General features: G+C 35.3%; 1 non-coding gene across 1 annotated transcript; it reads left to right on the plus strand.

The window, feature by feature from the left end:
* Positions 1 to 2,383: 2,383 nt before the first annotated feature.
* LOC126019655 (U6 spliceosomal RNA) lies at positions 2,384 to 2,490 on the plus strand. Its single transcript, XR_007499286.1, has one exon. It is a non-coding gene; the product is annotated as a U6 spliceosomal RNA (small nuclear RNA).
* Positions 2,491 to 10,156: the final 7,666 nt, after the last annotated feature.

Below are 10,156 nucleotides of genomic sequence, written 5' to 3' on the forward strand. Positions count from 1 at the left end.
CTCCTGGCTAAGTGCTTCGTTATTGCCCCTGGCTTGGGGGGACCATATGGGATGCTGGGGGATTGAACCACGGTCCTTCCTTTGCTAACATTTGCAAGGCAGACACCTTACCTCTAGCGCCACCTCGCTGGCCCGCGTTATATTTTTTTAATTTACTTTATTAAAAGAGCATGTATCACATAGTTGACATAGTTGATAATAATACATTTTCCAGGTAAGTGGAGCAAAATTATTTGAAAAAGATGGAAGTGATAAAAGGACAGAAACAAATTTATGAAAATTATTATATCTCCTATTATGTCATTAAGTCATTGTAAGTAGGTTTAGTAAGTTTTTATTGCTACTTCACTATTCTGTTACTTCATTTGTTTCTGAACATAAGGTGACCTCTGACACATTGCATCTAACAGAGATGACAATATAGAACAAAAATCGAGTTTCACAGCTCTGAATGTGAATGTGGCTATACTGTCCAGAATTCCAAGCACTGTTGCTGTTATTGTGGCTTTTGTGGAGTGTGGTTTTAGCTGGAAGGTTATCTTGAAGAACAAGAATGCAGAATGATGAGTTTTTGCACTCACATCAAAAAATTCCAATAATATCATCCCAAATACTAGCATACGTGGAGTTCTGGTCATATTGGTATCTCTGTTGAGAGCAATAGATAGATGGGGAAGTAGTCATTGAGGAAGCTGCAGTTGAAAGTGATGATGCAGCAGGCATGGCTTTGGCAGGATAGAGTCTGGCCCACTTTCTCCTCCTAAGATTAAAAACTTTTTATCTGTGGCTTAAGGAATAGAGGTTGATCTTTTTTTGGAGGGTATGGGGCCATATCTATTGACATTCAGGGATTACTCCTGGTTCTGCGCTCAGAGATCGCTCTTGGCAGGCTCAGGGGACCATATAGAATGCGAAGCATTGAACCCAGGTCGGTCCTGGGTAGGCCACATACAACGCAAATACCCTACTGCTGTGTTATCACTACAGCCCCAGAGATTGATCTTTTAAGATAAAACGTTGAAGATAAATACTGCTAACATCAGTTCATTTCGATAATAACACCTTAGCTGTCCTTGCACTTTTTAGGATGACTGAGCATTTAGCATCCCATTCATATTTAATACATAAATGGCTGAAGAAAGTGGAAAGGAAGTAATCATCATATTTCTTTTTGTTAAGAAAACCTAAAGCTTTCCCTCAAATGCTGACTTCTGATCACTTATAATCACTAAAGCAGATTTTCTTGGATACTCATGACTGCATGATTCAACTGGCTCAAAATAAATCAAAGAAAGAAGGTGGCAGAAATTAGTTGGGAAGGTCACCAGACCAACATCTCCCTTGAGGACTGATACTGCTACAAACAAAAGACTTCTATTTTAATTATGAATTTCAAATGCATATTTTCAAGTTCATAAGACAGTTAACTTGATATTCAGGTTTATTGGAGAAAAAAGTCAGCCTAAGTACAGTATTTTTATTTTATAGCAATAACAATGCTTAATCAAGTAAAGAAAATGTTTTCTAACCAATAGGAAAAAAATAAATATTAAGTTCTCAGCAAGGAAATCAAATGGTTAGCCTAACACTCTCACACTTCTGGGCCTTGATCAAGGCTAGGAAAAAAGTGATGTGTGTGTGTGTGTGTGTGTGTGTGTGTGTGTGTGTGTGTGTGTGTGTGTGTGTGTGTTTGGTTTGGTTTTTGGTTTTTGGGCCACACCTGGTGATGCTCAGGGGTTATTCCTGGCTATGTGCTCAGAATCACTCCTGGCTTGGGGGATCATATGGGACTCTGGGGATTGAACCCAGGTCCATCCTGGGTCAGTGCGTACAAGGCAAACACCCTACAGTTGCACTATCACTCTGGCCCCTGGAATTTTTTTTAAGGTCCATTTCTTCTCTATTCCTATTTGTGTATAAGAATGCCATTAATTTTTGCATGTTAATTTTGTAGCTCGCACTTTGCTTATGAATCTATTGTTTCTAAAAGCTTTTGAATAGAGTTTTTTGTGTTTTCTAAAATATGGTATCATATCCTCTATAGAGAGTGAAAACTTGAATTCTTTCTTTCTTGTCAGGATATGCTTGATATCTTCCTCTTGCCTAATGGCTACAGGAAGCACTTCTAGTACGATATTGAATAAGAGTGGCAAGAGGGGGAAGTCTTGTCTTGTACCAAATTTTAGTGGAAAGGCTTTCAGTTTTTCCTCATTGAGTATATTTGCCATGGTGCTGGGAAGATTGCATTGGTAAAGGTGTGTGTGTGTGTGTGTGTGTGTGTGTGTGTGTGTAATATTTTATGACTAAAATTCATCTAAAATGTTTGTAACTATGGTTCTTTAGATATTAAAAAATAAAAAAATCTAATTTAACAAATACAAACGTGCTTGCTTCGGCAGCACATATACTAAAATTGGAATGATACAGAGAAGATTAGCATGGCCCCTGCGCAAGGATGACATGCAAATTCGTGAAGCATTCCATATTTTAAAAAACAGAATTAGAAACACTCATAAAACAAACAACAACAATAACAACAACAAAAGTAATGAAAATTTTAAGTGATACCATGGAGCAATGAAAAGATGTACTATAGCATGTGATCTGATGTCCATAGCTGACTTTCTTGAGACTACAAAAATTTCCTTGTACAGAAATGTTTGTGACCTCCCAAGTAATTCACAAAGACATATAAATTGGCACTGATAGTATAGAAATAAGTTGTAGCTTGGGGTTGGAGCAATAGCACAGAGATTAGAACATTTGCCTTGCATACAGCCAACCCTGGTTCAATCTCTAGCATCCATATGGTCCCCCGAGACTGCCAGGAGTGACTTCTGGGTGCAGAACCAGTAGTAACCCATGAGCACTGCCTGGTGTGGCCTAAAAAACAAAAAATAAACAAAAAGAATTAAGTTGTAGCTAGACTCAGATAATAAATTTAGGTTTGTGAAAAAGACAATTTTTAGTAGGATATGAAATGCTAGTGATCAATAAGATTTTAGTAAACTGCTACATGGATTTTCTGAACTAGGTTGAATAGTTTCCAACAAAATTTATGTCCTCTTGAACTTTAAATCATGACTTTATTTATAAACTGGTTCTCTACTACTGTTCTTAACTGACTTAAAATGAGATCATAATGTTAACCACTTTATTCAGTATGATTTATTTACAATAACAGGATGGGAAGAGAGAAAGAGTAAAACTGAGTGAGGGTCAGTGAAATTGAGACACATAGAGTTTAGGTATTAACAAACCAAGGAATCCCAAGGATTGCCATTGGTAGCCAAAGCCAATGTAGAACAATAGAACAAGTTCTTCTTTGGTTTCTTCAAAGAAAAAAATGTGGCTATGACTATGTCTTGTCTCTAGTCTTCTAGTACCTAGAACTGGAAGACTTAAAATTTAATTTTAAACTCTTTAGGGTATTTTAGTATAGCAGTCCTAAGAAAATAAAACAGTAACCTACAATCATGCAGTAAGTAGCCTAAGGGCACCAAGACCAAACAGTCATGTGAACATAGAGTAGAAATAAAAAATGATCAGACTTGGGGCCGGCGAGGTGATGCTAGAGGTAAGGTGTCTGCCTTGCAAGCGCTAGCCAAGGAAGGACCGCGGTTCGATTCCCCGGTGTCCCATATGATCCCCCCAAGCCAGGGGCAATTTCTGAGCACTTAGCCAGGAGTAACCCCTGAGCATCAAATGGGTGTGGCCCAAAAAAAAATGATCAGACTTAAACACCAAATCCAAAGCCAACTACAACAGAATCGATACCCAATCTACAACAAGCTAGACACAGAAGGAACCACTCAACCTCACAGCCTGGGCGGCAAAGGAGGGGCGATATGAGATGCATGCTGGGAACAGGTGGGGGGAGGACAACATTGGTGGTGGGAATGCCCCTGATTCAATGTCACTATGTACTAAAATACTAGTGTGAAATATTTGTAATCCACTTTGGTCAAAATAAAAACTATTAATTAAAAAAAGAAAAGACCCAGAGAGACTGAGGCTTCACTTCTTCCTAAAGCAGTTCCCTATCTTTTAGTTCTCCATTGCTACTTACCAACAGTGGGCTGTTTCCTCAGCTTCATATCAATCCTCTGTGGGAAATTTTCAGTACTTGCTAACAGTTAATCCAGGTGAAGACTTAAAGCAGATATAACATAAGAAATTAACTTTTATTTTCAGATAAGGATTATCCAATATTAAACCACATCCATAGAATTTCTCAAGATTAGATATATGATTCTGCTTAGTAATGTAGATACTCCAATCACTCACTATTCTCTTCTATTTCAGTTGACAGTGGGTCATTCAGCCCTTGATCGTTACCTTCAATTATGTCCTTGATCCTTTCTGCCTCTTCCTTCTGTTGTTGTCCTATTCAAAATTCTCACATCTAAAATATCTTGCAATTTCAACTGTCACTCATCCTAAACTAGGCTTCACACTACAATCATGAATATGTCACTGTAACAGAAATTTGCCATTTTCCTTAGTTCAAAATCAAATACTTGGCTCAGTAATTTTAATTTCTCCAAGAACTAGACAAGAAATCACAATAAGTCTAAAGATTTTTTTTTTGATTTTTGGGTTACACCCAGTGATGCTCAGGGGTTACTTGTTGCTGTGCACTCAGAAATAAGTCCTGGCTTGGGGGACCATATGGAAGCCATATTGGAGACTGCTTGGGGGACCATATTGAACTACAGTTCATCCTAGGTCAGCACGTGCACGGCAAATGCCCTACTGCTTTTGTCACCACCCCATCCCCAACAATAACTCTAAAGATCTTTGTAGAAACTACCTAAAAGATATGGGAGAGATAATATGGTGTGGTAGGAGTTAGATATTATGAAGACAAGAACGAGGAAGAAAGGACTTTTAGAAATTGCTAATTTCTGAAATGAGTTGTGAGACAGTTGGGGGTTTTCCAATTTAAAGTACCCTTCAAACTAGTTCTGCACCAGAGAAAAATAGCCCAACCCTTCAACCTCTATCATTCTTAGTCTTTGGTATACCACTCCTGAGATTTCAGGCTCAATCTGAAATTTATTTAATACTCTTTGTATCAGGAATAATTAAAAGAAAAGATGTGAGACATACTCACAGCACAATTGTAATCAAAGACCACCATCTTGTCAGTGTTAATGTCCTCCAAACCGCACCTCTACAGCTCCATGTAATCCTAAAGTGAATTATATTCTCTTGTTTTGATATATTTGAGTTAATATACTTTTATTTTCTTTTTTTAAAAACCCTCATTTTGTATATGTTATTGCTTTGAAAACGTCATATATATGCATACATATAAATATATGTAATTCTGCTTATGTCTATTTTCCACCAATGGAGCATGAGTTATTTGATGGCAGAGGTATATTTGTTCATACAATTATTTCCTATTGAAAAATCACTAATTGCTCAACTTGGTGGGCATTGAATAAGTATTATGTGAATGGACGAGGATATGAAGTTATTTCCAGAATATCAAATGTCAGAGAAGATGTGTGGAATTAGCACAGTCCAGACAGGAGAATGTATCTCATCCAGCTGAAATTTCTCAAACTTTTTTAATAATGGCAATAATAGGGATTTTTCTTGTATTGCCAGGGAGCATGTTCTTAATATCTAACTTCAATACCTCCTAATGTTGTTGTAAGCCAAGAAACCAAATTAAGAATAATGCCAGAAATTTTCTGGCAACAACTTATTGCACTCATTCTAAAGCAAGAAATATATCCATTATCTTTGAAATACAAGTAAATAACTGACCAGCATAATTGTATCTGTCTACAAAAGTGACAAAATTAAAACAAATGTATGCATGATAGAATGACAATTAGCTTTAGCATGAGTTATCTGGGTAACTTTTATATTTCTGTTGTCACAGTCAATGATTTTTTGTTTCAACAAATGTCTTTTACCTCTTTGAAGTTATTGGTGCCATTAGTATCTAACAATGTGCTTAAAGTTCCATAATAAGTCTTGCTTTTTATAACATCATCTACATTTTTTGACACCAGGAGCCAAGATAAAAGCTAACAAAGGATCATCTTCCTCAATAAGCATATAAGCAGGTAAATAGCAACAAAATTTGTGTTTTTTTTTTGTTCTTAGTATATACATTAGGCTAATTCTGTGAACTATTTTTTCTAATCTAATCATAAGTTAAGTAAGTATTTATAAAAATTGCATCTAGTGGCAAAAAAATGAAAGTTGTGGTTGAAACTGATGTGACCCTATGAGAGGTATACTATTTAGAAACTTCCAGAACTCCTGGACTCTAGTGGTGAGAAGAATGTAAGACTAGTGAGAATTTTAAAACATTAGTTCAAAATCTAATAAGATAAAAATATAAACAACAACAATTATATGACCATAAAGAAAAAAATCTTTGTGACAAGAAATAGCTTACTAGTTATGGGAACATGTATTACATGCCCCATAACAAGAGTTCAATCTCTGGCACTGTATAACACAAAGCACCAACATGTATAATTGGTATTGTCCTGCTGAATCAACTACTGATTAGATAGAAATGCTCTGCATCGGTGGATTGAGCATTAAATCATTCAGTGTAGCTGAATTATCACTGCGAGAGATCCCCAGATCTTATGAACAATATTTGAGAGCCACCCAAAAACATAGAGAATAAAACTCATTTTAATTAGATTAATAAAATATAAATTATGCTTTAAAATCATTAACTTTGGGGGCTGAAAAACAAGAAGAGATTGAGGTGCTAAGCTTCCATGTGGACAACCCTACTTAAACTGCCCTGAGCACCTCCAGGAGTTAGGTGTAGAGCCAGGAGTAAGCCCTGATAAGTGTTTCTCCAAAATAATAACATAAACATTTCCAAATGTTACAGAATATATTTTTGCACATCTAACTTAATCCAGTGGTGTTATTAACAGCGACTAAATGAATAAGACAACTTCCAACTCTGAAAAAAAGGTGGAATAATACTATCAAGAAGACTGCTTAACCCGCACACTTAAGGAAAGCAGCTTTAGTGGTGGAAGACTGAAGAATGAGAGACTGCTTTCCTGAAACCTGGCCTTGTTTTTTTCTTTTATTTTAGCAAGAGCTAGACCACATCCTAGGAGGATGGAAGAAGAATACCAAGTAAGGAGAGAACCAATAATCCAATCACCAGATCACATCTTAGGATGGAGAAAGAATACAGTGTAGGATAGGACCCAGTAGTCCAACAATGACCTTTGGTATTGTGCCACCTCTTAAAAAAAAGAAGAAGAAGAAGACTGCTTAAAGGCTCACATGTTACTTGGTGAAATAAATGAAAATTAATATTATGTCATTAGGAGAAATTTAGAACTAGATAGTTGATTTTTTTAATGAAATGAACAGTGTACCATTTCTTCTTTATGAGCTTTACCATTACAGTTCTAGATTCATATGTATTTCTATTTTTACCAGTTTTCAAGATGGGTGTATAGTTGCTTCTCCCTATTTTCCCTCCTCTTTAACCCTCTGTCTCCTTCCTCGATTCCCTGTTAGGTAGAAAAATCTAGCTATTTTTTATAAAAAAACACATAATATTAAAGATGTATAAAATTAGACTTGTAGCTTTTAATTAAAAGAACATGGCATCTTAGGATCCAGTAAGACTATAAGCCAGTTCAAAAATTGCTGGAATGTTTCTGTATATATTTTTTTCACTCAATGCTAAGGCATGGAGAGGAATAAGAGCTTTTCTCTGCATATATACATGTATATGCATATATACACTAGTGCAGTGAACATGACAATGAATATATTAGAAGTATATATTTTTCATTGCCTATTATAAAGTACATAAGGGAAAATTATTTTCTTCTTGAAGTCATATATTCAGTTAAGCCTTGATTTTATTCATTTATTTTGATTTTAAAATTAAACATTAATTTATGTGGTTGTTCATAATACAATTGTTATTTTTTCACAGTTAAAATTTTTCTCATTTAAGTTTCAGTCATGTAGTTTACAACACAATTCACCAATGCATATTTCCTGCCACCAATGTCTCCAATTTCTCCCCTGCTCTCCCCTTTCCTTCCTCCTGCCTGTCTCTATGGCAGGCATTTATCTTCTCTCTCTTTTATTTTTCAATTTAAACACTGTGTTTTGCAATATTTTTGTTGAGTAAGTATCATGCATATCAATTTATCTCCTTTAGGCATCCAGTTCTTGTCTAGAATGATCATTTCCAACTATCAGTGTCAGATTGGTCCTGTCTCTGCTAATTGCACTTCCCTGTTATTTGCTAAACCTTGATTTAAATGACAATGGTCAGCAAGCAAGGAAGAGAGAAACAATTCTAGGTCAATGAAAGAGCATGTAGTCATAGAAAATAAAATTAAATAATTAGTTATAAGTAACTTGGCAAACTGAACTTGGCTATTGGCTGTGTCCAAAAAATACAGTGATTCTATTTAAGGCTTAAGTTACTACATGGGTTATGAGAAATCACTAATTCTAAGAATAAGAATGAAGTTATCAAGTTATCTGTAAAAAATATTCCTCAAATAGCAGATTAATTGGATAACATTAGTAGAATAAAGTTTTTTGTTGTTGTTTTGCTTTTGTTTGCTTGTTTTGGGTTTTGAACCATACCTGGTGATTCTTAGAGGAAATTCTTGGCTTTGCACTCTGGAATCACTTCTGGTGGGCTTGGGGAATTGAATGAGATACCAGACATTGAGCCTGGGTCATCCTTGTGCAAGGCAAGTGCACTACTCACTGTACTGTCTCTCTGGCCCTGATAAATACAGTTTTAAGTCAAGGAAACCTATTCTGAAGTAATTTTGGATAATAACCTAAGAATGACTTGAGAATTATCTAGAATTTAATAATGATTAAAATTTGGAGCTGAGGAAAAGGTATACCTTTTTATAATGTTTATTTTATTAAATATTATATTATTATATTAAATATGCATTAAAACAATAATATTTTACTGATAGTAGCAAGAGTTAATCTAAAGTAAATAGAGTATAAAGCTAAATTTAATTTTGACTGTGTCTACCATAAGAAAAAGTCAAGTGAAGAAGTTTATAAAGTAGTTGTTATTGATTAGCAGGTAAAAAAAAAGACAAAACTAATGAAAAGGAAAATATTGGGGTGTTACCAGTTCTATACATGACCCTGAAAACCAGAGAATGACTGAGTCTCAGTGCATGAAAATTATTATCCTCTCTCATCTTGGGTTAACCACAACTAATTCCTCTTTTAAATTCATGATAATCACTAAAATGTGGAGAGTCATTAACAGCCCACAGAGCACTTTCACAATGCTTATTTTATTTGAATCTTCTCCCTTATACTGCTCTTTCATTATATTCTATTTGAAAAGCAGAGAAATGAGGGTCAAGAGGCTAAGGGATTTTCCTTGTCATAACTAGTAAGTGGGAAAATGAGGGCAACAAATCTTGTTCCTGGATTTCTAACTCTTACAAGCTGAAATTGTATTTTATATTTCTCTCCTAGCCCAAGAAATTACAAGACATATCTGGTATATCATTGAGTTTTGCCTGTCACAATGTATAGTTTTATATGTGTGTGTATGTGTGTGTATACCATATAACAAGTACTCAAGAACAATCATCTCACAATTTTTGTTTGTTTTAGAGCTACAACTATGTACAGCTACAACTAATGTTCAGGCTCACTCCTAATTCTATGCCCAGGGATTACTCCTGACTAAAAGTTTGGGGGAACATATGGAATACCCAAAATGAACCTGATTTGGCCAGATGAAGGCAAGCACCCTACCTATTACTAACACATGCCCCACATCTCACAAATTAAAGTAGTTTTTCTCTTTGCTTTGCAACTGTACTCCTAGTGACTTACTCTTAAAGCCTATGTTCTCCCTTTAACATATAACTATCTTTCTTGTCTCTTTTTGCCTGTCTATTTCCACGCCGAAGTAGCCTGTGTTCTCTCTTAAACATGTGAGTCTCTTTTAATCTCCCCTCACACTTTTTCAAATACATTTCAATGAAAACTATATTGTTTTACAAAAATAAATAAACTATAATCAAAAGTAATTTTCCTACAATTTAATGATAAACATATAGTTTCATATTTCAAAGGAATAGTAGTTTGGGCCAAATTGTTGCTTCTTTATGTGTTGAAGACATTG

Source organism: Suncus etruscus, chromosome 9 (genome assembly GCF_024139225.1).
Source record: "Suncus etruscus isolate mSunEtr1 chromosome 9, mSunEtr1.pri.cur, whole genome shotgun sequence".
Classification (NCBI taxonomy): domain Eukaryota; kingdom Metazoa; phylum Chordata; class Mammalia; order Eulipotyphla; family Soricidae; genus Suncus; species Suncus etruscus.